We start from the raw sequence: 24,008 nt of genomic DNA on the forward strand, positions 1-24,008 counted from the left end.
ATTGGCTCTTTGTAATAATTGCAGCTTTCCTTCCTGGATATTTACCAACCTTCTCTTCAACGATCAAGAATTTTCCCAGGAACCAAAGTCAACCTCACTAGATTAACAGTTGAAGACTCTGCTCTTTTCTCTTTTGAAAATTTAAACATTTATCTTTATTTAATCTTGCCTGATTTCTTAATTTCTTTAATCTTTCCTTAATCTCTCCTGTTTTCCATAATCTCTTTTTTTTAAAAATGGTTCATAATCTACCAGCTCCAAATGCCTAACAGTGGAGTTCACCTAGCCAGAAAACTTGAATTCACCAGCATATGCTAGGTGCTCTCTTATCACTTCCATGCGTAACAGGAATATCAGTATTGTAAAAATGAAGGCTAAAACTTTTCTTGGCATGTAATTGGGGAAAAGAATAAAATACCATTAAACTTAACTGGAATATCAGCTCCCTGCGAGTCAACTCTTTTCTGTCATTTACATTGCAAAGGTCATTTTTCTTAGCAGAGAAAACAGATGATAGGAATTAATCAGCTCTGCCTTCTCTCTGTTGTCAGTTCTCACCATCCCATCCACCCCAAGCAAAGGTCCTAATCCTTTTTTGGTCCCCCTTTTTCTCCCAATATAGCCATAAAAGCAACCCAAAACCCCTTTTTTATCCTTAGGTTCCCTTGATAGCCTTGGTTCATTCTGAGCTTTAGCATTCTATGACCTTATTTTCACCCTCTGCTACCTGGTCTTGTTTCCATCTCTCTCTCTCTCTCTCTCTCTCTCTCTCTCTCTCTCTCTCTCTCTCTCTCTCTCTCTCTCTATCTACACACACAAAATCGGTTCTGTTTCTTCCTCCACTGACCTTCAGCCAAATGTTTTCACTACTCTTTGGTTCCTAGATTTCCTCATGATTATACTTTCTTAGTATACAATGCCACCCACCCCCACCCCCCCCACACACACATTATAACTATCCTATTTCTGTTAACTAAGGAATACCTATCCAGAGCAATAGTCTAATGATGGGTTCCATTCCATCAGGTCTTAGGGACAGGTATGAGGTCAAATTTATCCTCTTGCTTAAGCACTTCTTGTCCCTCTTGCTCATTACTCAAATTTTGAACATTTATTAAGGACATTTGAGGCCAGGAATTTTATTACTGTCTCCTTTCTTGGATTTTGTTTGTGAACATCTGTGTGTCTCAACTGCTATTCTTCATTTTTTGTATCTGTTCCCTATGACAAATAATTTGGGAGGATATTTCCAGTCTTCTCCCTCCTGCGTCTTTTTTTTTAGTTTAAAATCTTTTTTCTTTTAAATTGTAAGGCACACTGCAAATCTACCTTACCATCTTTTGCTAAGTGTGCTCTCTCTATATAAGAGATGTGTCATCTTCATATTTTAAGTCATGGTCCTTGAGCCCAAATCCCCTTCTCAGATGTCAATTTCTTAGCCAGTTGTTCACTTTCCAAATTGATTTTTCTCTTCTACATCCCTTTTCTTCAATGGTCAACAGTGAAGAAAACACAAACTATTCCTCTCTGCTCTTTGGTTTCTTTCCTAAGACTTTGTAATTGTTGGCAATAATTTTTGTATTCCTTCTGGCAGCGTCACTTGTACCTATGTGAATCACCAGAAGTAGATAATGTTCATCCATTTGGATGTCTTGGGAGGTTCTCTATTACGTCTGGAATACAAGCCCTGGGAAGACAATAGGTTCTTTATTGTTGGTACAAAGTAAACAAATGGCTACCTTCTGTACCCTTGATACAGAATCACCACACAACCACACAATAACTCTTTTGTTGATCCTTTATGCCTTACTCTGCCCCTTACCAACTAGCTGATATAACAGCTTTTCAAATATTTAAAGACCACTATTATTTCCCTCAGCTCTGCTATAGGGGACCTCATAGATGGCATATTGGAAAGAGTGCTGGGTTTCAATTCAGGAAGAACTGGGTTAAAATCCCACCTCTGACTATCATTAGTTCTCTGACCCTGGACGACTCCTATTTGGGTCCCCAGGCAAAACCTCATGATTTATAGGTAGCTAGGTGGCGTAGTAGATATAGCACTAGGTCTGGAGTTAGAACCTGAGTTCAAATCCTCTCTCAAACATTGACTAGTCATGTGACCCTTGGCAAATCAGACCCTTGCCTCAGTTCCTTCCACTGTAAAATAAGCACAATAACAGCACTCACTGCTCAGGGTTGTTGTATGGATGAGATGAGATAATATTTGAAATGAGACAATATTTGTGAAGCATTTTAGCATAGTTCCTGGCACATAGTATGTGTGTGCAAGCATACAGTGCTTATTATAGCGCAGTAACTACTAACTCACAGGTGGACAGAAGTCAGTCTAGGAGGAATTCTCAGTTTCCCAGACTGGAGAGTACCTCAAACAGATGAAATCTTCAGTCCTTCACATGTTTATTTCATGTTCCCTTAAGCCTTGACTTCTGGGCATGGAAGGGAGAGGAAAAGATGCAGACCACAAAGCAAAACCTAGAAAAATGACAAAGAACAGAGTATAATGTAAACTCAAGGAAGATTCAGAAAAGCTACTTTTCTCTTTACAAAACAGAGCCATCAAGGAGGCCTATACAAATTCCTTTTTTAAATCTAGACTTGTAATGCAGGATCTATCCTACAGTCTCCAAATAGGGGTTTTCTTCAAATAGTAAGTCGTAGTACCGAACAGTGGAATTTCATAACCAGAGAGACTTACCCCCTAGCAGGAAGCTCCTTGTATAAGTTTTTGGGCATCATCCAGAATTATAAGAAATAACTCAATAATCTTATGCTGAAATCATGAGGAAATTGTGAAAATTATCCAGGATTTGTGAGAAAGAATTCATGTAGACAACAAAGCACATTTTTCCTTTGTTAGCAAATATACCCTTGACTATGCAATTACATGCTACATGTTGTGACAATAACAGACGTCATCAAAAGAAATCCTTCAAGCTCTGATTGAAAATGTGCCCTGTGAGATGAAGTCCTGGCCTTGGATTAGGGATTGGAAGAACCATCCTCTTCTTCTACTTCAACTCTTCAAAGTGTTTAGCATCTAGAATGGCTGGACCTTGGGGCCACGTTCTTTCATTTCACTTAAGGTTGGCTTAAGGAAGAAAGGCTAGAAAATACACCTTTGACTTGTATCGTGGAGGAGAGGATGAACTCTCTTTAGCGCAGATGATTACCAAATCTGTATCTCCAGACCATTTTTTTTTCCTACCTGAACTCCTGTCCTACACCTCTAACTGCTGTCTGTAGGACATTCATTGATCTTGCCCTCACTGTAAACCCAACATTCTCAGAACTAACTCATTACTGACCCCTCCTAAGCAGGTTCTCATCCAAACTTCTTATTTCAATCAAGAGTACTGCCATACTCCTTTAAAATCCCTTTTGACTCATCCTTCTCTTTCAATCATTATGTGAAGTCTTTCAACAAGTCCTCTCAAAGTATTGTTCATTGCCATCTTCTTCTCTATATTAGTAATACTGATGTCATAGTCTATACATTGCTTATCACCTACACGTGGATTACAATATCACAGAATCTCAAAGATGGAAGGGGCCTTGGAGGCCATCTAGACCAGTGGTGAGGAACCTGCAGTCTGGAGGCCATATGTGGCCCTTTAGGTCTTCAAGAGCAGCCATTTGACTGAACCCAAACTTCATAGAACAAATCCCCTTAATAAAAAGATTTGTTCTGTAAAATTTGGACTCAGTCAAAAGGCCACACTCAAGGACCTAGAAGGCCACATGTGGCCTCAAAGCCACAGATTGTCTACCCCATCTAGACAAATCCAGAGCTGAAGAATAATCCCTCATACAACTCACCCATCAAGGAATCACCCAGCGTTTGCTTGAAGATCTCCGGTGAGAAGGAACCCACTACCTCATCCACTCAGCTTCCAAAGTGATCTTCCTCAAGGGCAGGTCTGATTATGTTCACTATCCTTTTCAATAAACTCTAATGGCTCCCTGTTGCCATCAATACCAAATATAAAATCCTTTTTTTGGAATTTAAAACCCATCATAACTTGGCCCCTTTCCAGTCTTCTTATGCCCTACACTACTCTCATCTCTTCCACATATTTTTCAATGCAGCTTCCTTGCTATTCCTCAAAAAGGACATTCCATCTCTCAACTCCAAATGTTTTCACTAGCTATCTCCCAGGTCTAGCCCTCTTTCTCTCCTTGTCTCTACCTTCTGGCTTCCCTGACTTACTTCAAGTCTCAGCTAAAACACTGCTTTCTGCAAGCACATTTTCCCAGCTCTCCTCACTCTTAGTCCCTTTCTTCTATTGATTATCTCCACTTTATCCTGTATGTATCTTGTTTGTACACAATTGTTTGCAAAAATGTCTCCTTCATTAGACTGTAGGCTTCTTGAGAGTAGGGACTATTTTTGCCTTTCTCTGTATCCCCAGCACTTAGCACAGTGCCCAGCACATAACAGACACTATTAAGTCTGTTTGTTTATATAGTGTCTATTTATATAATGTTTGTTTATATAATAAATGTTTGTTGACTGACTCCTCCTGAGGCAGTCCATTTCATTTCTTAATAATTCTAATAGAAAAGGTTTTTTTTCTTAAAATAAATCTAAAGCTGTCTCTCCATTTCCAAATATTGCTCCTACTTCTGCTCTCTGGGACAAACCAAAAGTTTGATCCTTCTTCCACTTGAGAGCCCTTCAAATACTAAGTCTTCCCTTTTTCAGGTTACACAGCCCCAGTTTCTCTAACCAATCCTCATATAACATAGGCCTCCACCCTCACTGTTACCCTCCTCTGGTGCGGAGGCACATTGGTACGGAAGAAAGAATGCTGTCACTCCAAATCCCCTCTGGGGTTAATTGCGTTTGCGAGTCACTTAAACTCAGCTTTCTCATCTGTAAAATGAGGGAGTCAGACTGAGGTCCTTTCCAGCTCGAGAGCTGAAATCCTATGATCGTCCTCTAGTTTTTAAATGTCCTTCTTAAAATAGGAAGTAGGCCAATTTGGCTGGGATATATAGTGTAGGTTAAAGGAAGCACATGAAATAAAGCTGGAAAGATAGGCTGGAGATAGACTGTGAAGTACCTTAAAAGCCTAACAAAGGAGTTTGTATTTTATCTTAGAGGCAATAGGAAGTCACTGAACCTTCTTGAGCGATGGAGGGACACAGTCAGATCTCCGCTTTAGGAATTTCACAGATGGACTAGAGACAAGAGACACTTGAAACAAGAAGGCCATTAGGAAACTGTTGTGATAAGTCACGTGGCAGGTGAGAAGGGCTGGAATAAGAGTAGTGTCTGTGTGGGTAGATGGAAAGGTATAGATTCAAGAGATGTTGTGTATTATAGTGATCAGACATGGAGGGTAATGGAAAGTGAATAGTCAAAGAGGACTTCAGGGTTGCGAAGCTAGGAAGGATGGCAGTGCCCTCAACAGAAATGAAATGAAGAAATTAGAAGCTCAGATGGGATAATGATGAAAGCTAATGACGTCTGTTTTGGACAAATTCTGTTTGAGATTACAATGAAATATGCAAGTGAAGATATCCATCAGATAATCGATTGTGAGGAACTAGAACTCAGAAGACAAATTAGGACTGTAGAGACTGATCTAGGAGTTATCTACAGTGAGATTATAATTGAATTGATGAAAGTAGATGAAATCACCGAGACTGTAGAAAGGAAAGAAAAGGGAGCCTACGATGATATGGTGATCCAGGTTAGTTATTGTCATAGCTTCCTGGATGTCCCCCACAACTCTTCCCACTTTTATTATTGCTCTAGAGAGGTATTATTTACCTGGGGCTTAGGAAATTGTGGCAGGGTTGGTGTTCTGACTCATTGAACTGGTAGAGGAAGCACATTTCAGAGTTAGTTTGTGGGCCTTCAGGGCATGAGACATGAACCACCTACATTATTCACAGAGGTTTTTTGCCAAGGGTGGATGTGCTAAGTGGGATGATCTGGCATTTCCCTGGAGTTTCACTGACAAAATGTCAAAAAATGCATTCCATATTCAGTGCGACTGTACGATGAAGGGTACACAACAGATTTTTCTATAAACCCATCACCATCCAAGCAAACAACTGGAGCCACAGAGATACCTACTGCCTACCACCCACAGACCTATGCCAGAAAAAAAAATAGTATCCAGAGACACTGTTTTACGTGGAGAACAAAGTCAATAGTGGAAGCACCCCCAAGTACCCTGAACATTAATGTTGCCCAGTTTATAATTGCTATTGATATAACAGAGGAAAAAATAAAGCTTTAAGAGCAAAATTTGGAACTGGATGGTAGCCAAACACAGAGACTGAAAACTGAGACAATTCTCTCCCAGAGGGCATAAACAGAGTACCTACCCAGACCTCCATCTATCCCTTACCAACCTAGTTCCCAAAGCTATACTTGCTTTTATATTGAGCTGCTCTTGGGTTTAATGATTGTATCTCTAAAACTTAACAGAAGCTTTAAAGACAGGGGGTAACACATTTGCAATGAGGGCAGAAGGAAAGGAAAAGAAGCCTGTTGATTATTTAACCAGAAGTCTAAGGATTTCCTAGACCTCACTGTCACCCCTTCCATACTTTGGACTTTCAGCCATAAAAGTAACAGTTTCCTGGCATCATGGATACTGCCATGAAGACATTTTGAAAGTTGCATTAAAATTGTTTCTGAAAAGGGCAAATTATTGCTGCTTCTATTTCATGTAAAGGGAGTTTTCATAATTAGAGTGATTTGTGCAGGAACGGATAGTTTAAGAAAGGAAAGTCTAAACAGAAATCTAATAGTAAGGGAATAAATATAATCACTAGCGTGGAGGCAGAGACACTCACAATCTGTTTACAAGTAGGAAGCCAAAATTGAAAAGCAATGAATTTAAATTGGAGCTAGCGGTTGGGTGTTGTGGGGGGTAGGAGTGGGGGTGGCAGGACAGAGGAAATGCCTTCTCGGAATACCTATAATCAACCTGGAGGTCTCATTGCTTAAGGATAACAAAGTTTAAGTCTTAACAAGCCTGAGTCATGGAATCACAATATTTGAACTGGAAGGAGTCTCAGCAGCTGCCTAGTCCAACCCATAACTGAAAAGAATTCCTACTACAGGTATCTCTTCCACATAATGGGAATTAGGGGCACAACATCCCCACAATCTGGAAAATCCACATAAAATTTTTGGCCCTCCCTTCATACCAAGAAGTTTGAATTTTTTCTTTTTCTTTTATAGGGTGTTTACAGTATCTTATTTTTAGAATTTGGGTTAAGTATTTGGTCATAGGCTATACGTAGGTCAATCTTAAATAGAAATATTATACATATATTTTACGCATTTCCGAGTTTCTAAACTTTTTCTGTGTCATCTGTTGGCCTTTACCTGTTGTCTGTAGCTTCCACAAACTTCCCCAAAAATTCCCCTTTAATTTCTTATGCCAACCCGCCATATATGGAAACTGTGATGGGAAAAGGCACAATGTTGAAGGGGTAGCTGCATAGCGTACCCAATGAGTGGTAGTCTAGCCTCTACCAGAAAGCCTCCAGTGAGGGAGAACCCACACCTCCCAACGCAGCCCATTGTGTTTTTAGATAGCCCTAATTGTTAGGGAGTTGTTTCTTTTCTTGACATTAAGATCAAATAGCCCTCTCTTCAATTTCCACTCATGGCTTAGTTTTTCTCTGGGGCCAAATAGAATAAATCTAATCCCTCTTCCTACAGGACAGATCTTCAGGTACTTGAAAACAGCTCTCATATTCCCCTGTGAGTCTTCTCCAGACAAAACTCTCCCAATTTCTTCAACTGATACTCAAATGAAAGGAACTCAAGACCCTTCACCATTTTCCATCTTCCTGCATCTTTCAGTTTATCAGCTTCCTTATTCAGATACAGTTTGGCCACAGCAGAACACTGCATTTCAGGAAATCATGCTTCTCAATGCGGCCCAAGGCCCACAAGCTCTTTTGATGACCACATCCCATCAATGATTTGTATTGAGCTCACCATCCACTAAAACCCCAAGATCTTCATCAGACAAAACTTCCTGCCTCCTCCATTCTGTATTTGTGTATAGGTACAAATTTGCACCTGCATTTTTTTTAAATACTAGTCACAGACTTTAAAGTTTTCCTTATTGAATTTCTTCTTATTTGATTTGACTTAATGCTCTGCCCTGTCAAGGTCTTTCTGAATCCTGACACACCAGTGTCATCCAGTGTGTTAGCTATTCCTCCCAGATTTGTATCATCTGTAAATTTGATGAGCATGTCATCTGAGCCTTTATCCAAGACATTGATAAAAATGTTAAAATTCAAGAACCAAGCACATAACCCTGGGGCACTTCATGGGACAACTCCTGCCAAGTTGACATGGAAGTGTTAACAATAATTCTTTGTCTCCAAATTCAACCAATTTTGAATCCATCTCACTAAATCCATCTAATACCTATTCCACTCCTTTGATTCTTTTTCCACAAAAATAGTTTAAGATTTTTTATTAAATGTTTTGCTAAAACCTAGTTAAACTACATGTTTTATTCCATAAATTTAAAAAAAGGGAGTGACTTACCCAAGGTCACATTGATAGTAAGTGACAGTCTGAATTGAATTCAAATCCAGTGTTCTTTTGACTGTACCATAATGTATCATATTAGCTGTGTGATTTTATCAAACAAATTACATGCAAATGTAGTCCAAAAAGTAAAAAATAAATAATATCTAGAGCATCCTCCTGATCTACCAGTTAGTAGCCTTCTTTGACAAACTAATGCTGGATCTTTGTTGTTGTTTTGGTTTATTCTGTTTTTTAGGGGGGAGAGTTGTTTGTTTGTTTTGTTTTATTTTGTTTTTGAGATTGGTTCTCCCTCTCTTTCACAAGATGGAAGAGAAATGGCCATTCATTGGTCCAATCCCACTACAGATAAGCATGGAAGACTTTGACCTGCTCCATCCCTGATGTGGAGTGATTCACTCCTCTGTAGGTAGCCTGGTGGCCCTTTATCCTTACAAGAGTCACCATATTGATACCTGACTTAGCCCAGATACCCAATCAGCTTCAGCCCTACTACAGCTCAGAACTCTGGAGTTCAAGAGATACACTACATGCTTACTCTTTGTAATCCCCACTTCCCTGGCCACATGTTCATATACCATCTCTTCAATAATCCATTCCTACATTGTCCCTCAGGACTCACTGTCAAGCTCACTAGCCTCTAGTTTACAGATTCTGTTCTTTTCCTTCTTTTTTTCAATTGGGCCATCTGTCTCTCTCTTCCTGCAGCACCTAAGGTTGACTCTAGGTCAGCCTACGGTCAGTTCAGCCCAGTGTTCTGCTGCCGAGAGAGCCAAGGGAGGACGTGGTTGTTTTCCCTAGCGTCAGCCTTAAAGATTAAGTAGCATCCGACTTCTCTTCACGATCATTTACAGGTGTGCCATTTATAAAACTGTCCAAACACATGTTAAATCTATTTCTATTTCCTACCAATTCCACCACTTGAGGGAATCAGCCCCTTTAAGTTTATCACCCATTAGGCAAAGCAGCATTTGTTTCCTACTTCCCCTAAACTTATTTACTTGAATTTCAAAAGCCACCCCTTCGCTCCTATTTTAGTATTTGGTGAACAGAACCATATTGATCTTATCCACATATTCACTTAATCTAGTCACTTGAACCATACACACACCTTGTCACTGCCTTTATCTTACCCTCATCTTCATCTTACCCACCTTTGTGCTCTCCAGGACTCCATCCTACCCAGCCTTCAGTAGAGCATGTACATGACTTCTCCTCAGCCACATCTTCAGCCTAACCTCATCTTTTTTTTTCCCACCTTCACATGCTTTATTTATGCCTTCACCTCATTACTCTCCATCAGTCAGTAAGTCAGTCAATAATATATAGTGAAAATACAGTTAATAAGTTATTATATATAATACAGTCAATAAGTCATAATACAGTCAGTTAATAAGTATTTATACAGGGCAGCTAGGTGGCATGGTGAATATAGCACCAGGCATAGGGTCAGGAAGACTTGAGTTCAAATTCAGCCTCAGATACTTCCTAGTTATGTGACCCTGGGCAAGTCATTTAACTTGTGTTTGTCTCCAGTTCCTCATCTGCAAAATGGGGATAATGATAGCACCTACCTCCCAGGATTGTTGTGAGGATCATATGGGATAATAATTGTAAAGTGCTTAGCACAGTGCACAGCACATAGTAGATGCTATATAAATGTTAGCTAGTAGTAGTAATAAGTGCCTACTATATGCTGCGTACTGTGCTAAGCACTGGGGATACAAAAAGAAGCAAAAGACAATCCCTCCCTGTAGGAGTTCACAATCTAATAGGGGAGACATCATGTAAACAACTATGTACGTACAAGCTATGTACAGAATAAATTTTAAAAAATCAACAGAGAGAAGTCATTCAACAGGCATGTATTAAGAGCCTACTATGTGCAAGACATTGTGTTAAACCCTGGGTATACAATGACAGAAATGAAACCATCCTTACCCTCAAGGAGTTTACATTCCATTAGGAGAGACAGCATACATAAATCAGGAGAGATAGATACATAAATAAGCATATGCAAAATATTCCTCTCAGTTTTATAGATTTTTATCAAGTCCATTTTCCATTAGCCTTTCGGGACTTTTTATTTATTAGTTTATTAATTCTTATCATTTGAATTTCCCCTTTTCAGATTTTCTCTAAATGAAATATTCATTCTACCCTTCCTGAGATAAAGCAGCAGAAACTAGACACAGCACTCCAGGTATAGATTCGACATCCAGGTAGAATAATATTCTCTGTTTTGTTTTCAATGCTAAAAGGAAACCTCAAATGCACCCATTTGGTACGTAGCACAGCTCTAGGTATTGGTAATGTATTAGACACAATCGCTAGAATAATAATGTCATGGACTTCTACAGTGGGAAGGGATATTAGATTCATAGACTTCAAAAAATTTCAAGCTGAAGAAAACCATAGAAATGATCCTTCTCCACCCAATTTACAGATGCAAAATCTTGGACAAAAATAGTTGCAGGGACTGGGTTAAAGTCACACAGCACAGCTGGGACTAGAACCCAGGTTTCAGCTTCTCTCCATCATCCCTATCCATGATTACTTTCTCTATCTTGGCCAATTTCTGGCCATTTGTGCCAATTTCTGAAATTTTATTGATGAGAATAATGGAACCACCTTAATTATATGAACTGGTTTATTTGTAGTTGGGTTTTTTATTTAATTGCCACCACAAATAGAATCCTATTGTACAGAACATTATCGTAACACCAAAATGTTTAGTTTATTGAAAGCTTTCTACATGTTTTGGCAAATAGCCCACTTCACTGTTGATATAGTACTCTACAATAAATAAATAACCCAAATAACAAATGTCTCAAATGCAACAATTACTCAAAAGTACCCAATTATATGTGGCAAAGAGAGCAGAATTTTTGTTGCCATTTATTTTTGTTGTTGTTGTTGTCGTCATTTAACAGGAAGAGGAAGAGAGGAAAGGGAAGGGAATAAACCGTTATATAGCGTGTAAAATGTGCCAGGCACTGTATTAAGTGCTTTGCAAATATTATCTTATTTGATCCTCACAACAGCCCTACAAGAAAAGTGCCATTGTCTCCATTATTGCAGTTGAGGAAACCAAGGCAGATAGAGGTTCAATGACTTGCCCAGGGCAATGCAGCTAATAAGTGTCTGAGGCCTCCTGAAGCCTTCTAGTAAAATCACATCCATTTAGAAATTCCCTCTATAGAAATGCAAATTACAACTCTGAGGTATTATCTCACACCTATCAGATTGGCTAATGTGACAAAAAAGGAAAATGAATAAATGTTGGAGAAGATGTGGAAAAATTAGGACACTAATACACTGTTGGTGGAGTTGTAAACTGATCCACCCATTCTGGAGAGCCATTTGGAACTATGCCCAAAGGACTGTCCAACTGTGCATAGCCTTTAATCCAGTAATACCACTACTAGGTCTATATCCCAAAGAGATCATCAAAAGAGGGAAAGAGCCTACATGTAGTACAAAAATATTTACAGCAGCTCTTTTTGTGGTGACAAAGAATTGGAAATTGAGGAGATGCCCATAAATTGGGGAATGGCTGAACAAGTTGTGGCATATGAATGTAGTGGAATACTATTGTGCTATATGAAATGACAAGAGGTGGATTTCAGAAAAACCTGGAAAAACTTCCATGAACTGAGGCAAAATGAAGTGAGCAGAACTGTGAGAACATTGTACATAGTATCAGCAACGTTGCATTATGATCAACTATAAAGGATTTAGCTCTTCTCAACAATACGATGATCCAAGACAATCCTAAAAGAATCATGGAAAATGCTATCCACATTCAGAGAATGAATTGATGGCGTCTGAAAGCAGATTGAAGCACACTATTTTCACTTTATTTTTTTCATGGGTTTTTTTGGCCTGTTTCTTCTTTCACAACATGACTAATATAGAAATATGTTTTACATGATTGAACATATATAACCTATGTCAAATTGTTTACCATCTTAGGGAAGTGGCAGGTGAGGGAAGGAGGGGGAAAATTTGGAACTCAAAATTAAAAAAAAAGAATGTAAAAAATCATCCTTACACATAATCAGGAAAAATAAAATACTATTTAAAAAGAAAAAAAAGGAATTTCCTCTATAACATACAATATTAATAGCTGACATTTGTCTTGTGCTTTCAAGTTTACAGAGCACTTTACTAATATCATTTCATCTGATTTCCCCAATAATGGTCATCTAGCCTCTGCTTGAAGACCTCAAGTGGGAAGAAGCCCATGACCTCCCAAGGCAAGCCATTACATTTTTGGATCATTCCAACTGTTAGCAAGATTTTTTTCCATTGAGTCATGTCCCACTTCTCAGAGACTTCCACCCTAGATCCTTATTCACCTCTGTTCACAGCAGAAGACCCACGCATGGAATCTTCTCTCTTACTTTTTTTTCCTTCCCAAGACTTCAGCATCCTATGGAGATGGAGATTTCATCTTAGGTACAAAGAAGTAATTGGTGACTCCACCACAAAAGTTGTTGTGAAATATTTTTTTCTCTCTCTAAAGTTAAGCAATGAAACTATCTCCCGGACACTATCTCTTAGCTTGGCACTGTACATCTTGTCTCTAGGTGTTGGCATCTTTTCATATAGCGTCATTGCAGTCCAACATAGGTATGCAAGTTCACAATGTAACATAATAATAGTTATCATTATTTTAAAAAGCTATTTCCCACAACATCCCTATGATAGAAGTGTATTATTATTTGTATTTTACAAATGAGCAAACTGAATCTCAGAGAGGCTAAATGACTTGCTCTTGATCACACAATTATCAATGGGCAAACACCAATACTCAAATCTAGGCCCTCTGACATCAAGTCCAGTACTAGTTCTGCTAAATCAGGTTGCCTCCAGAGATTTCTGGAATTCCCATAGTCTAGCTCAGGCCCTGGCTGCTGGGCGAAAACAAAGCTAAACCCTCCCTGACATGTAAGACTCCGTCATGCTATTAATCACATTGAGGGAAATATTTTCTATTCTACCAGTAAATGCCCGTCAGACTCCAAAGTAAGTATAAGTAAACCCCTCCCCCAAAAAAACCCACCACCGTAACTAGGCCATGGCTCAAGTGGTATTCCTTCCATGGAACAGTTATTTATTTCTTGATTAGACTACAAAACTACGAAAACAACAGCTTTTAGTAGATGAGAACAGTTATTATCAGATTGTAATTCCTTAGATTACTATTCAAAGACCAGCACTTAGCATAGTGCCTGGTAGTAGTAGGTACTTACTAAATGTTGGTTTACTTAATTTATAAATAGTTATGGCAGGGACCCTCCCCAAAGCCACTGTTCTTGAGAAGCTAGGTGTCACAGTGGATAGAGTGCTGGCCCCGGAGGTAAGAAGACTTCAGTTCAAATCTAGCCTCAGATACTTACTAACTATGTGACTGGGCAAGTCACTTAAACTCCCTGTTTGCCTTAGTTTCCACAACTGTTAAAAAAAATGGGATAATAATAGCACCTGCTTCACAGGGTTGATGAGGTAATGTTTGTAAAACACTTAGCTCAGTGCCCAGCACCATAGTAGGTGTTACAAAAAATGTTTGCTACTATTATTATTATTGTCTACAGTAAAAAAAAAATTTGACTATAAGCAAAAGGGAACAAACCATGTACAGAGCAGCAATTCCAGTTGTTGAGCACTGTTACAGAGTTCAGCTTTAGCCATTCCAAGAGCTAGAGCTAAGATCCTTTGATCTTAGACACCCACTTCTAGACACCCAAGTCCAAACATCCTGGTACAAAGTCTCTTTTGTTTGCTTACCCAAAAGTCAGTATTCTCCTTCCAGGTCAAATTCTTCTTCCATTCTCAGCTTCTCCTTCTCCTAGCGACTTCTGTCCTCTTAGCTATCTTCCTTGGGCAGCTAGGTGGCACAGTGGATAAAGAGTGGGCCTGGAGTTGAGAAGGACTGAGTTCAAATTTAGCCTTAGACACTTACTAGCTGTGTGACCTTAGGCAGGTCACTTCACCCTGTTTGCCTCAGTTTCCTCATCTGTAAAATGAGCCAGAGAAGGAAATGGCAAACCACTCCAGGATAAGCCAAGATAACGCCAAATGGGGTCATGAAGAGTCAGACGCAATTCAACAACCACAAGTCATCCTCTTCTGGACTCCAGCTTTTACTGAATAATCCACCTCACCCTGCTCCCTGAAGACAGCGTTTCTTCTAAGGAAACTAGGTGGGGCAGTAATAGATTGCATATATATGTATATATGCGTGTGTGTATATAGAGGTCATATATGTATGTGTGTACACATATGTATACATGTGTGTACATACATACACATGTATAGTATTATACCTATAAAGTTATTTGCAAACCTTAAATTCTATTGTATGTAAATTCTATTATTATTTTGGTTATCTTTTTCTAATCTAGCAAAAAAAATCTTTTTTTTCTCTTTTCCAAACTGTCTTCCTGACTACCAAACCTCTAGATCTTCTGAATTCTTGAAATCTGGGTCTTTTGTTTTCCTCTGGGGAAGGTGAAGAGATGTCATTTGTTTATTCATAAACAATTAATTTCTCTAATAATAATCTATAATAGCTCACATATACTTAATGATCTGGGCATCTCTGCTCAAATTTCTAATTGGATTTTGCCAATACCTCGATTTGCTTTAATCACATTACATGTTGTATCATACTCATCTATTCACATCTTATCACCACTAGTAGATTAGGACAAAAATAGTGTTTTTTGTTTTAATCTTTGCATCCACTGAGTCTTACATGTAATAGGAGTTTAATCCTTTAAGCAGTAAATCTATTAGGCTTCAATCTGATAATAATTCTCCATTCTCTTTTCTGATCCTTTTTTTTCCCCCATCCATAGGCCTTTGCTCACACTAACTCCCATGCCTTGAATGGCCAGCCCACCCTCATGACCATCTGTTGAAGCCTTCCCTTCCTTTAAATCATATGATATCTCCCCTATAATGCTGTCCCCAAGTCCCCCAAGTATGAAAATGGTCTCCAAATGACTTTGGCAGCTGTGTGAAGGTTGGATAAGAGTAGGGAGAGGCTAAATGTAGAGAGGATAAATGGAAAACTTGCAAAAGTCCAGGTAAGAGGTGATGAATGACTGAACAAAGATGGTAGCTGGATGTGTGGAGAAGAATTGGGAGAGGAAGATGTTGTGGAGATAAGCATGACCAGATTTCACTGTGTTTGGATATGTGGGGTGAAAGTGAGTAGTTGTGACTGGGAGGATGGTGGGGTCTTTGATATGATAGAGAAGCTCCAAAGTGGGTGGGTTGTGGTTCTTGGACAAGCTGAGTTTGAGATGCCTCTGGGACATCTACTTTGGAACATCTAATAGGCAGTTGGCGATATCTGTATAGTGATGGGAATAGAGCCCATGGGAGCTGATGAGATCAGCAAGTGAAAGAGAATAGAAAGAAAAGAGAAGAGGGACAAAGTCAGAGCCATGAGGGCCACCCACAATTAGGTGATTGTGACCTGGATAAAGATTCAGCAAGAGTGACTGAAAAGGAGTGGTCCTGTAGGAAGGAGGAAAACCAGAAAAAAAAAAAACTGTGTCCCAAAAACCCAGAAAAGAGCAAGCAGCCAAGAGTAGAAGGCAGTTAATGGTGCCCAAATGAAACTAAATTGAACAGCAGGTGATATTCTGCATTGATGTTAGATGTTTCCTCACTGGGAATATCCCAATATAGAAATATTACATACACCAAAGACCAAAAGGAAAAAAAAAACTATTATAGTAGTCCTGACTTCATAGGGTTGTTTTGAGGATAAAATGAGATAATGTATATAAAGTGCTTGGTAACCATAAAAGTTATAGAAAGGTCAATTGTTATACTCTCTCACCCGCCACACCCCCTTTAGAACAGCTCGCTTCCTTGGCTTTCTCAGAGGTGACTGTTCCAGGACACTGAAATCTGATACTTTATTTGGTCCTTTAGTCTACAAAGTCCCAGTCATTTAGACCAAGATTTATCTCTGGGATTCTACACATTTAGAAACTCTTGAGGAAATAATGAAAAGTAGATAGACAGTAGAGAGGGGTGACAAGTCAGTAAAATTTATAACTCCTATTTTACTGAGTCTAGTTTTGTTCAGCTTTGGTTTTGATGTTTTGTTTTGTTTTGTTTTGTTTTAAGATGTTCTCTTCAATCTTTGCTGCTGAAAATTCATCACTGGATGAAGTTGTCAATAATTAATTAAGCTTAGATACTCAACGATCTTAATCAAAAATATTTATTGAGGATTGGACAGGGCTCGCCAAGTCAGGCTTACAGTATCAGCCTGGGGTTTGTGTTTGTCCTGATAAGGCATTTGAAAGCCCTTGCCCGACCCCACCCCCGCGCCCCGCCCTGCCCTGCCCCGCCCCTCCCCCAGTCCCACCTCCCCTCTCTAGTTCAGGAAGTTTGCTCTATTAAGCAGAACAAGGCTATTTTCAGTGAAGTTGGGTTTCCCCAGAGTGAATGTTTTGTCCCTGGGAACTAAACGCGCGAAAGAAACTGTTGGCACTCTCCTGGAGATGAAGCTGGGTCTTGAGAGAACGTTATACATGAGGCCATGTACCTACGAGAAAGGGAGTGAGGGGATGACTCTGAGTGGGGGGGGGGGGGGAAGGCTCAGTTAGCTTTGCTTGTTCCCTACAGCACGAGAAGGTTAAGGCTGGATCAGCACCAGAAAAAGAGAGACAGAGGACAGAGACAGATAGACAGAAAGAGAAGGGGGGAAGGAGAGAGAGAGAGAGAGAGAGAGAGAGAGAGAGAGAGAGAGAGAGAGAGAGAGAGAGAGAGAGAGAGAGAGAGAGAGAGAGACCAATTCAGGAAGTCGTGTCTCTGACATCAGTGGCAGGGCTGAGTTAGAGTGAAACCTCAAAAATGCAGGGCGTGAGCCAGCTTGAGGGGAGGGAAAACAGAGGGAGCTTTTCTTACCGAGTGCAAACAAGGCAGCCCAGACTCCGAAATGAACTGCCCAGGTACACAACGAAAAGCGAAGAGGGAGGAGCGTAAGGGGAGGGGGCGGGGGCAAAGGGGAGGAGATGGGGAGGAGGCAGAGGGAGGAAGGATTATGAGTTGTCTGACAGTCTAAAACCAGAAAGAACAGTTTCTCACCATTTCCTTTAGATGCTTAAAACATCTCCACTTGGGAGGGGGTAAAGAGAGAGAACAAGAAAGAAAAGAAAAGAAACCCTGAACTTCCTTCCAAAACTCTGAGCAGTGGTGACGCAGCTGGGCTTGAGATCTTCTGAGATCCTTGAGGGACCCTAAGAGAGCCGTCTCGCGAACTTGGAGGTGAGTTTTGAAGGGCTAGTGGTTACCTTATATTATTTTTCGTGAACTTTCCAAACTGTAAGAGGTCACTGAGACGAGAAGGGTCTCCAAAACATTTCATACCTTTGAGGAATGAAGGTGAGTCCTCTAACAAGTGGGTTATAATGACTTTGAAATTTCCCTGCCTCTCCTCACCTACCCACCCACTCACCCCACTCCCCGGACCCCCCCACACACACACACTTTTATTCTCCCCTTAAGTGGGTTCTGAATCTGCCGTTCCTCGTGTCAACATCAGAGCCAGCTCTGCCTCCCAGCGCAAGTCACATGTCTCCTCTGGACCTCAGTTTCCTCACCTGCAAAAGTGAAAGGTGAGCTAGAGGATCACCAAGGTCCCTTCTAGTGCTGACATTCTAAACTTCTCTGGGGAAGGCGCACATGAGATACTTAGGAGATGGAGATGCAGAATTCTTCTAACTCCAAACGACAATAGCTTCTCTTCTCGGCCCCCACACACACACCCCACCCCCCAGGCTCTCAAGGAAACAGATGGGGATTCTGTTTGCTTTGGAATTCAAGTTCTGAAAGCCCTCCACAAAGTGCCATTGGCTTAGATATCCTAAATGCGCTGTGGGTGAAACAAATTTTGCCCTGAACTAATAGACTTGTTGAAGCAGGAAAGCGGCCAAAAGATAGAAGAAAACAAGCAAGGGTTTTCTTTTCTTTGCCCCACACCACTAAGGGGATACACTGGGACAGAGACTCTTTACAAACTTCTCTGAGCTTTGGGAACATCCTCTGTTTCTTTCACCCCCTTCCCGGAAAACCCTTATTGGTGGGTTGGAAACCAATGAATGGAGACAGGACCTACCTGCATTAGCACAAAGCACAGAGGATCATGTGAAATGGAGTCACAGAGTCTGTAATGACCATGATGAATATGTTAGTTAGTGCAAATAATCCCCTGTTTTACAGATAGAGAAACTGAAACAGAGACAGACACTTGGCCTAATTTTGCAGTGCAAGTTGGCAGAAAATTGAACCCTAGTACTGTGGCTATTATTTTATTGAATGGAAGGGGTCAAGGGAGGAGAACAGAGGTGTGCCTTAGATCTTAGAGGCATTATCTCCTCCAAAGTTGCTGCTTCTCATTCACCTGGATAAACTAGTACAATTATCTGAACATTCAAAAGGTTAACTGTTTTTAAGCCAAATCATCTTTTGAAGGAATAAAAGACAGGATGGGCCTTGGGTTGCTTCAATTAATACTTTAATGAAACCTGTTAATGACATCTTTTTATTAAAGGTCTCTAGGTCACACACACACCATGAATTTACATAGGGTTCCACCTTCCTTGTGAAACAGCCTCTTAGGCTATGTTTAACGTGATTTAAGGAACAGCTAGGGAGCACAGTGGATGGAGTGCCAGGCCTGGAGTCAGGAAAACTCATCTCCCTGAGTTCCAATCTGGTCTCAGATACTTACTAGCTGTGTGATCTTGGGCAAGTCACTTAACCCTGTTTGCCTCAGTTTTCTCACCTCTAAAATGGGCTGAAGAAGGAAATTGCAAACTGTTCCAGTATCTTTGCCAAGAAAACCCCAAATGGGATCACAAAGAGTTGGACACGACTAAAAACAACTGAACAACCACATGAGTTAATTTCAGTGGGTGTATTTCGCACCCTCTTCATCCAGCCTTTTACCAAGAAAGCAATAAAAATCTGGTCAATGAAGGAAGCTTTTATTAAGCCTAATTGACAATTTCTTCCCAGAATTTTGGACCCTTAGCTCCCAAATTAAAAAGTTGGTAAAGGCTCTCTTACATGTATTAGTAACAAAATAAGTTGATATATCCTCTGTAGGGCATATAGCTTATGCAACTAAAATAAGGAGAATTTTTTCCCTTTCCCCTCATAGACTAAATTAAAGAAAATAATTAGCCTTAGAAAGATGAATCACTGATCTTAGGCAAGTGAATACGATCTGACAAATTTAGCGGGTTTAGCACATATGGCAAAAGTCCATAAAATAATTTTTTTTGGACTTTAGGGTGATGCGATAACATTTTGTCACCTGGGTGACTTAGAAGATTCCTGAACCATGTCCATCTCCAATCAGCGACAATGTCTTGTCATTTTTACTTCATAATATTTCCCCCACATATGTCCCCTTCTCTTCACCCACACAACCACCACCCTCACCTCAATAACCTCTAAATTTGTCTCCCTAGTTCATCTTTCTGAATTCTAACCAATCTTCCTAACAGCTGTCAAAGCGTTTTGCCTAAAGGGTCATTCTGACCATGTCATTCCCCTACTCAATAAGTTCCACCTCCTATTCCCTCTAGAATTGCAAATAAAATCATCTGTTTGACATTGGAAATATTTTACAACCTTCTGCCCATTCTATCTTTTAATCTTAATGCATATTACTCTTTACCATGTACTCCATAGTCCACCTAAACAGTCTTCTTCCCCCATGACAATCCATCTGTCTTCTCCAGGCTTTTATACAAGCCATCCTCCATGCCTGGCATGCCCTCCCACATCTCTGCTTCTTAGAATCCCTGGTGTTGTTGTTGTTGTTGTTGTCGTTTTTGCATCCTTTTAAAAGAGGACCAGGACATCAGGAAGGTGATGCCATGACTTGCAAGTGGATCGAATTTAAGTAAGGGAGGGCTGTGCAAAGCCACCAGCCTCATTTTCTCCTTCAGAGCCATCTGGGTCCAATGGCGAGATATAGATCAGGATGACTGGAGATGGTCCCACCCCTGGTCTTCTAGACTCAGTTCAAGTAGTACCTTTTGCATGAGGACATTGCTGGTCTCCTTTACCCACCCACCCCCCCCAGCTTCTAATGTTGTTCGATCATTTCAGTCCTGTCTGACTCTTTCTGACCCTATATGGGGTTTTCTTGGCAAAGATACTGGAATGGTTTGCCATTTCCTTCTCCAGCTCATTTTACATATGAGAGAACTGAGGCAAACAGGGCTAAGTGACTTGCCCAGGGTCACATAGCTAGGAATTGTCTGAGGCCAGATTGGAACTCGGGTCTTTCTGACTGCAGCCCAGTGCTCTATCCACTGTGCTACCTAGTTGCTATGGCTTGCTCCCAAAGCTAACTCATATCTCTTTTGTATGCATTTGGTGGCCAAAAAAAAAATCCTCTGTTTGCCTCAGTTTCCTCATCTGTAAAATAAAAATAATAATTCCTCCTAGGGTTATTGTAAGAATCAGATGAGATAATGTTTGTAAAATGCTTAGTATAGTACATGGCATGTAGTAGGTATTATATAAATGTCAGAATTACTTAAGAGGTTCCTAACATGGGATCTGTGAACTTGGTTTTTAAAAATATGTTTTGATAATTGGATTTCAATATAATTGGTTTCCTTTGTCATCCTATGTATTTCATTTTAATACATTTAAAAACAATGTTCTGAGAAGGGGTCCATAAGTTTCACCAGACTGCCAATAAGGTCCATCACACACACAAAAAGTTAAGATTCCTTGATCTAAACTGATGAAGTCATTACCCAAGACACTAGAAGTGGGTCTCAGCTGAAGAGGAACCTCATGGAGGCCTAGAAATTACAAAACACATCTGTTGATGTCAGAAATCAATAAATACTTGAGTAAACTAATAAAACACACTATGACTTCTATCCCCTACTCAATACAACTATGTTGTTAGTTAACAGTGATCCAGGTAGAGAATCCTGATTTTATTGAAAGAAGAAAACTGACCTTGCTCAAGCAAGACCCAGACCCTGAAGGGTTAACTCTTCAGAGGGAATTGCTAGCTTATAAATTAACCTGAAATCAATAAGATTATTAAATTCAGTTCAATTAAAAATATTTATTAAGTACCTATTGGGGCAAAGATAAAATGTTAGGCACTGAGGTGAAAAACGGCATTGGCCCTAAGACCTTAAGGGACTCAGAGGAAGCAGCATCTTAAACCCATTAGTATGGATCTTTAATGGTTTAAAATATATTTTAAATCACCAAGAATAGGAGTACGTCTTTCTACTCCCCCTATTCTAATAGGAGGACACTCCTTGAAAACAGAATCTGTTTTGTCTTTGTCTCCTGGTACCTAGCACCATGCCTTGTACATAGTAGGCATTTAATAAGTGCTTATTGGATAGAATTGGACAGAGGAGCCCCTTCCTCTCATGTCCAATGAGTATTTCTTTTTCATTCATTCTTCCCTGACCTTTTCAATAAAACAACTGGACCCAAAAGAAGCTAACACAAGCTTTGGATATTTGGTGACTTTGGAGACCCCTCTGGCAGGGTTTCAGTTCGTCTCCCCACCACCTTTACCTCTTATAGCACACATGGAACTTCCCCTAGCCCAAATTCAGGGGCCTGGCATACTGATTCTTCTGAGTCAGGCTGGGGTTTCCCAGCATCCAATTGGCACCCCATTCTGGTCACATCTCAGTGATTTCCAGCATGAGGCAAATCTGTGACATCTGCCCAGGAAGAAGACAAGAAATTAAAAAAAAAATCAATGAAGCTTTCCAACCTAGTGAAGGACCTTTGGCCAACTTATCCTTACATAGGAAACAAATGAAAAGATGATTGATATAAAATTCTACTACATTGAAGAGGTCAGCCTAGTGGAAAGAGTACTGAACAAAGATTCGGAAGTCAGGAGTTCCCATCCTGGCTAAGTCACTTCCCCTCTCTAGGACTCAGTTTCTCATTCTGAAATAAAAGATGAGGCGGCTGAATTGGATGACCCCTCAAGACCCTTGCAACTCTCAAGTTCTATGAGCCTAAACCATGAGTGACACTCAAGAAGAAACCTGCTGAAATACATGTAATACAATCACCAAATCTCTTTCCTTAACCCTGACTCTTAAACTGTTCTCCAAGCAGAGTTCCCACGGAGCCCTAAGAAAAGGAAGGTAGCTTAATTGAGTGAAGATTTTTTGCTGCTTTGTCATTTCTGTCATGAAAACTCCTTGTTTCACACACACATACACACCCTAGAGATGGCTCAATGTGTGCTAGAGACCAGGGAAACTGTCAGGAGGACCCATCGAATACTGATACATAACTTCCCTGACCAACCCAAAAGCCATCAGGTGAATAATAGAAATTCATCATGTTTCTCCAAGGCACTGTGAGGAAGACAAAGACTGTGAAAAATGGGGTTTTTTCCCCCACCATTTTAGGCAAAGGAAGAAATGTATGAGGGACATTCTTTGAAGGATAGTCCCCAGGACTTCAACCCCACTTCACTTTTCTTTCTTTCCCAGCTGTATCACGTTGGCCTATTAAAATACAACAGCAGTGTGGGAGCAAGCAGGGGGCTTAGTATGGAAAGAATAGCCTGATCTCCAAAATGAACCACACACAAACAAGAGATTCCTTTCTCCAGGGCCAACTCCCAAAGGACCACAGAGACACTGCACAGTCCCAGTCCAACCGAGGCTCCCACGACTGGGCAAGCTGCTTTGCAGTTAGTCAGAAAGCAAAAGGAGAGAAAGCATAATTGCTGATCAACGCAAAACTGAAAAGAAACTTGGGAGTCCCATCCTTTACTATCGATAATTTTCCAGGGTTTCTTCAGTGGACACCCCTGAGCTTTGGGAACTTCTAGCCCATTTAGCTCAGACCTAATTCAAGTTGCAAACCACATATACTTAGGGAAGCACTTCCTGTATGGAAAAGAACATGGCGCCTAGAGAGCTAATGGAATTCCATGCCTGATGCCTACTAAATGTATGATTGTGGTCCAGTCACTGAAGATCTCTTGAGTCTCAGTTTTCCCCTCTGTAAAATGGGCGTAGGATTTAGATAGAGAAAAGAGATTACTATTCAATAAATCAACAAGTATTTATTAAGAAAACTGTACCTTTTTAGGGGCTGGAGAATACAAGCAAGAAGTATAGCATATGTATGCCTTCCTGGTCCATTATTTTTGTTCAGTCATTTCAGTTATGACCCCATTTGGAGTTTTCACTAGAGTGGTTTGCCATTTCCTTCTCCAGCTCATTTTACAGATGAGGAAAGTGAAACAAACAGAGTTAAGCGACTTGCCTAGGGTCACACAGCTGATAAGTGTCTGAGGTCAGATTTGAACTCAGGTCTTCCCTTCTCCAGATCCAGGGTTCTATCCACTGCACCACCTAGCTGCTGTCGTAACTAT

General features: G+C 40.3%; 1 protein-coding gene and 1 long non-coding RNA gene across 7 annotated transcripts in view; one reads left to right on the forward strand and one right to left on the reverse strand.

Annotated features, from left to right (window-relative positions):
• Positions 1-17,563, reverse strand: part of LOC110196972 (uncharacterized) — a 154,104-nt gene extending 136,541 nt beyond the window's left edge. For 3 of the 4 annotated variants that reach the window (XR_002321369.2, XR_002321366.2, XR_013487359.1), the window contains exons 1-3: positions 17,504-17,563; positions 14,357-14,485; positions 2,388-2,496 (exon numbers count right to left, since the gene is read on the reverse strand). This is a non-coding gene — a long non-coding RNA (uncharacterized LOC110196972). Of the gene's footprint in view, positions 1-2,332; positions 2,497-14,356; positions 14,486-17,503 lie in introns of all 4 variants that reach the window. The other variant, XR_013487360.1, reaches the window with a different exon arrangement.
• KIAA0040 (KIAA0040 ortholog) overlaps positions 17,392-24,008 on the forward strand; it is a 36,727-nt gene continuing 30,110 nt past the window's right edge. The window contains exons 1-2 of one of the 3 annotated variants that reach the window (XM_020970489.2): positions 17,392-17,547; positions 17,696-17,863. The gene's annotated coding sequence lies outside the window, so the exon portion shown is untranslated. Of the gene's footprint in view, positions 17,548-17,631; positions 17,864-24,008 lie in introns of those variants that run through there. The other 2 variants (XM_020970490.2, XM_020970487.2) reach the window with 2 other exon arrangements.

Source organism: Phascolarctos cinereus, unplaced genomic scaffold, assembly GCF_003287225.1.
Source record: "Phascolarctos cinereus isolate Bilbo 61053 unplaced genomic scaffold, phaCin_HiC Scaffold_5;HRSCAF=322, whole genome shotgun sequence".
NCBI classification, from domain to species: Eukaryota; Metazoa; Chordata; class Mammalia; order Diprotodontia; family Phascolarctidae; genus Phascolarctos; species Phascolarctos cinereus.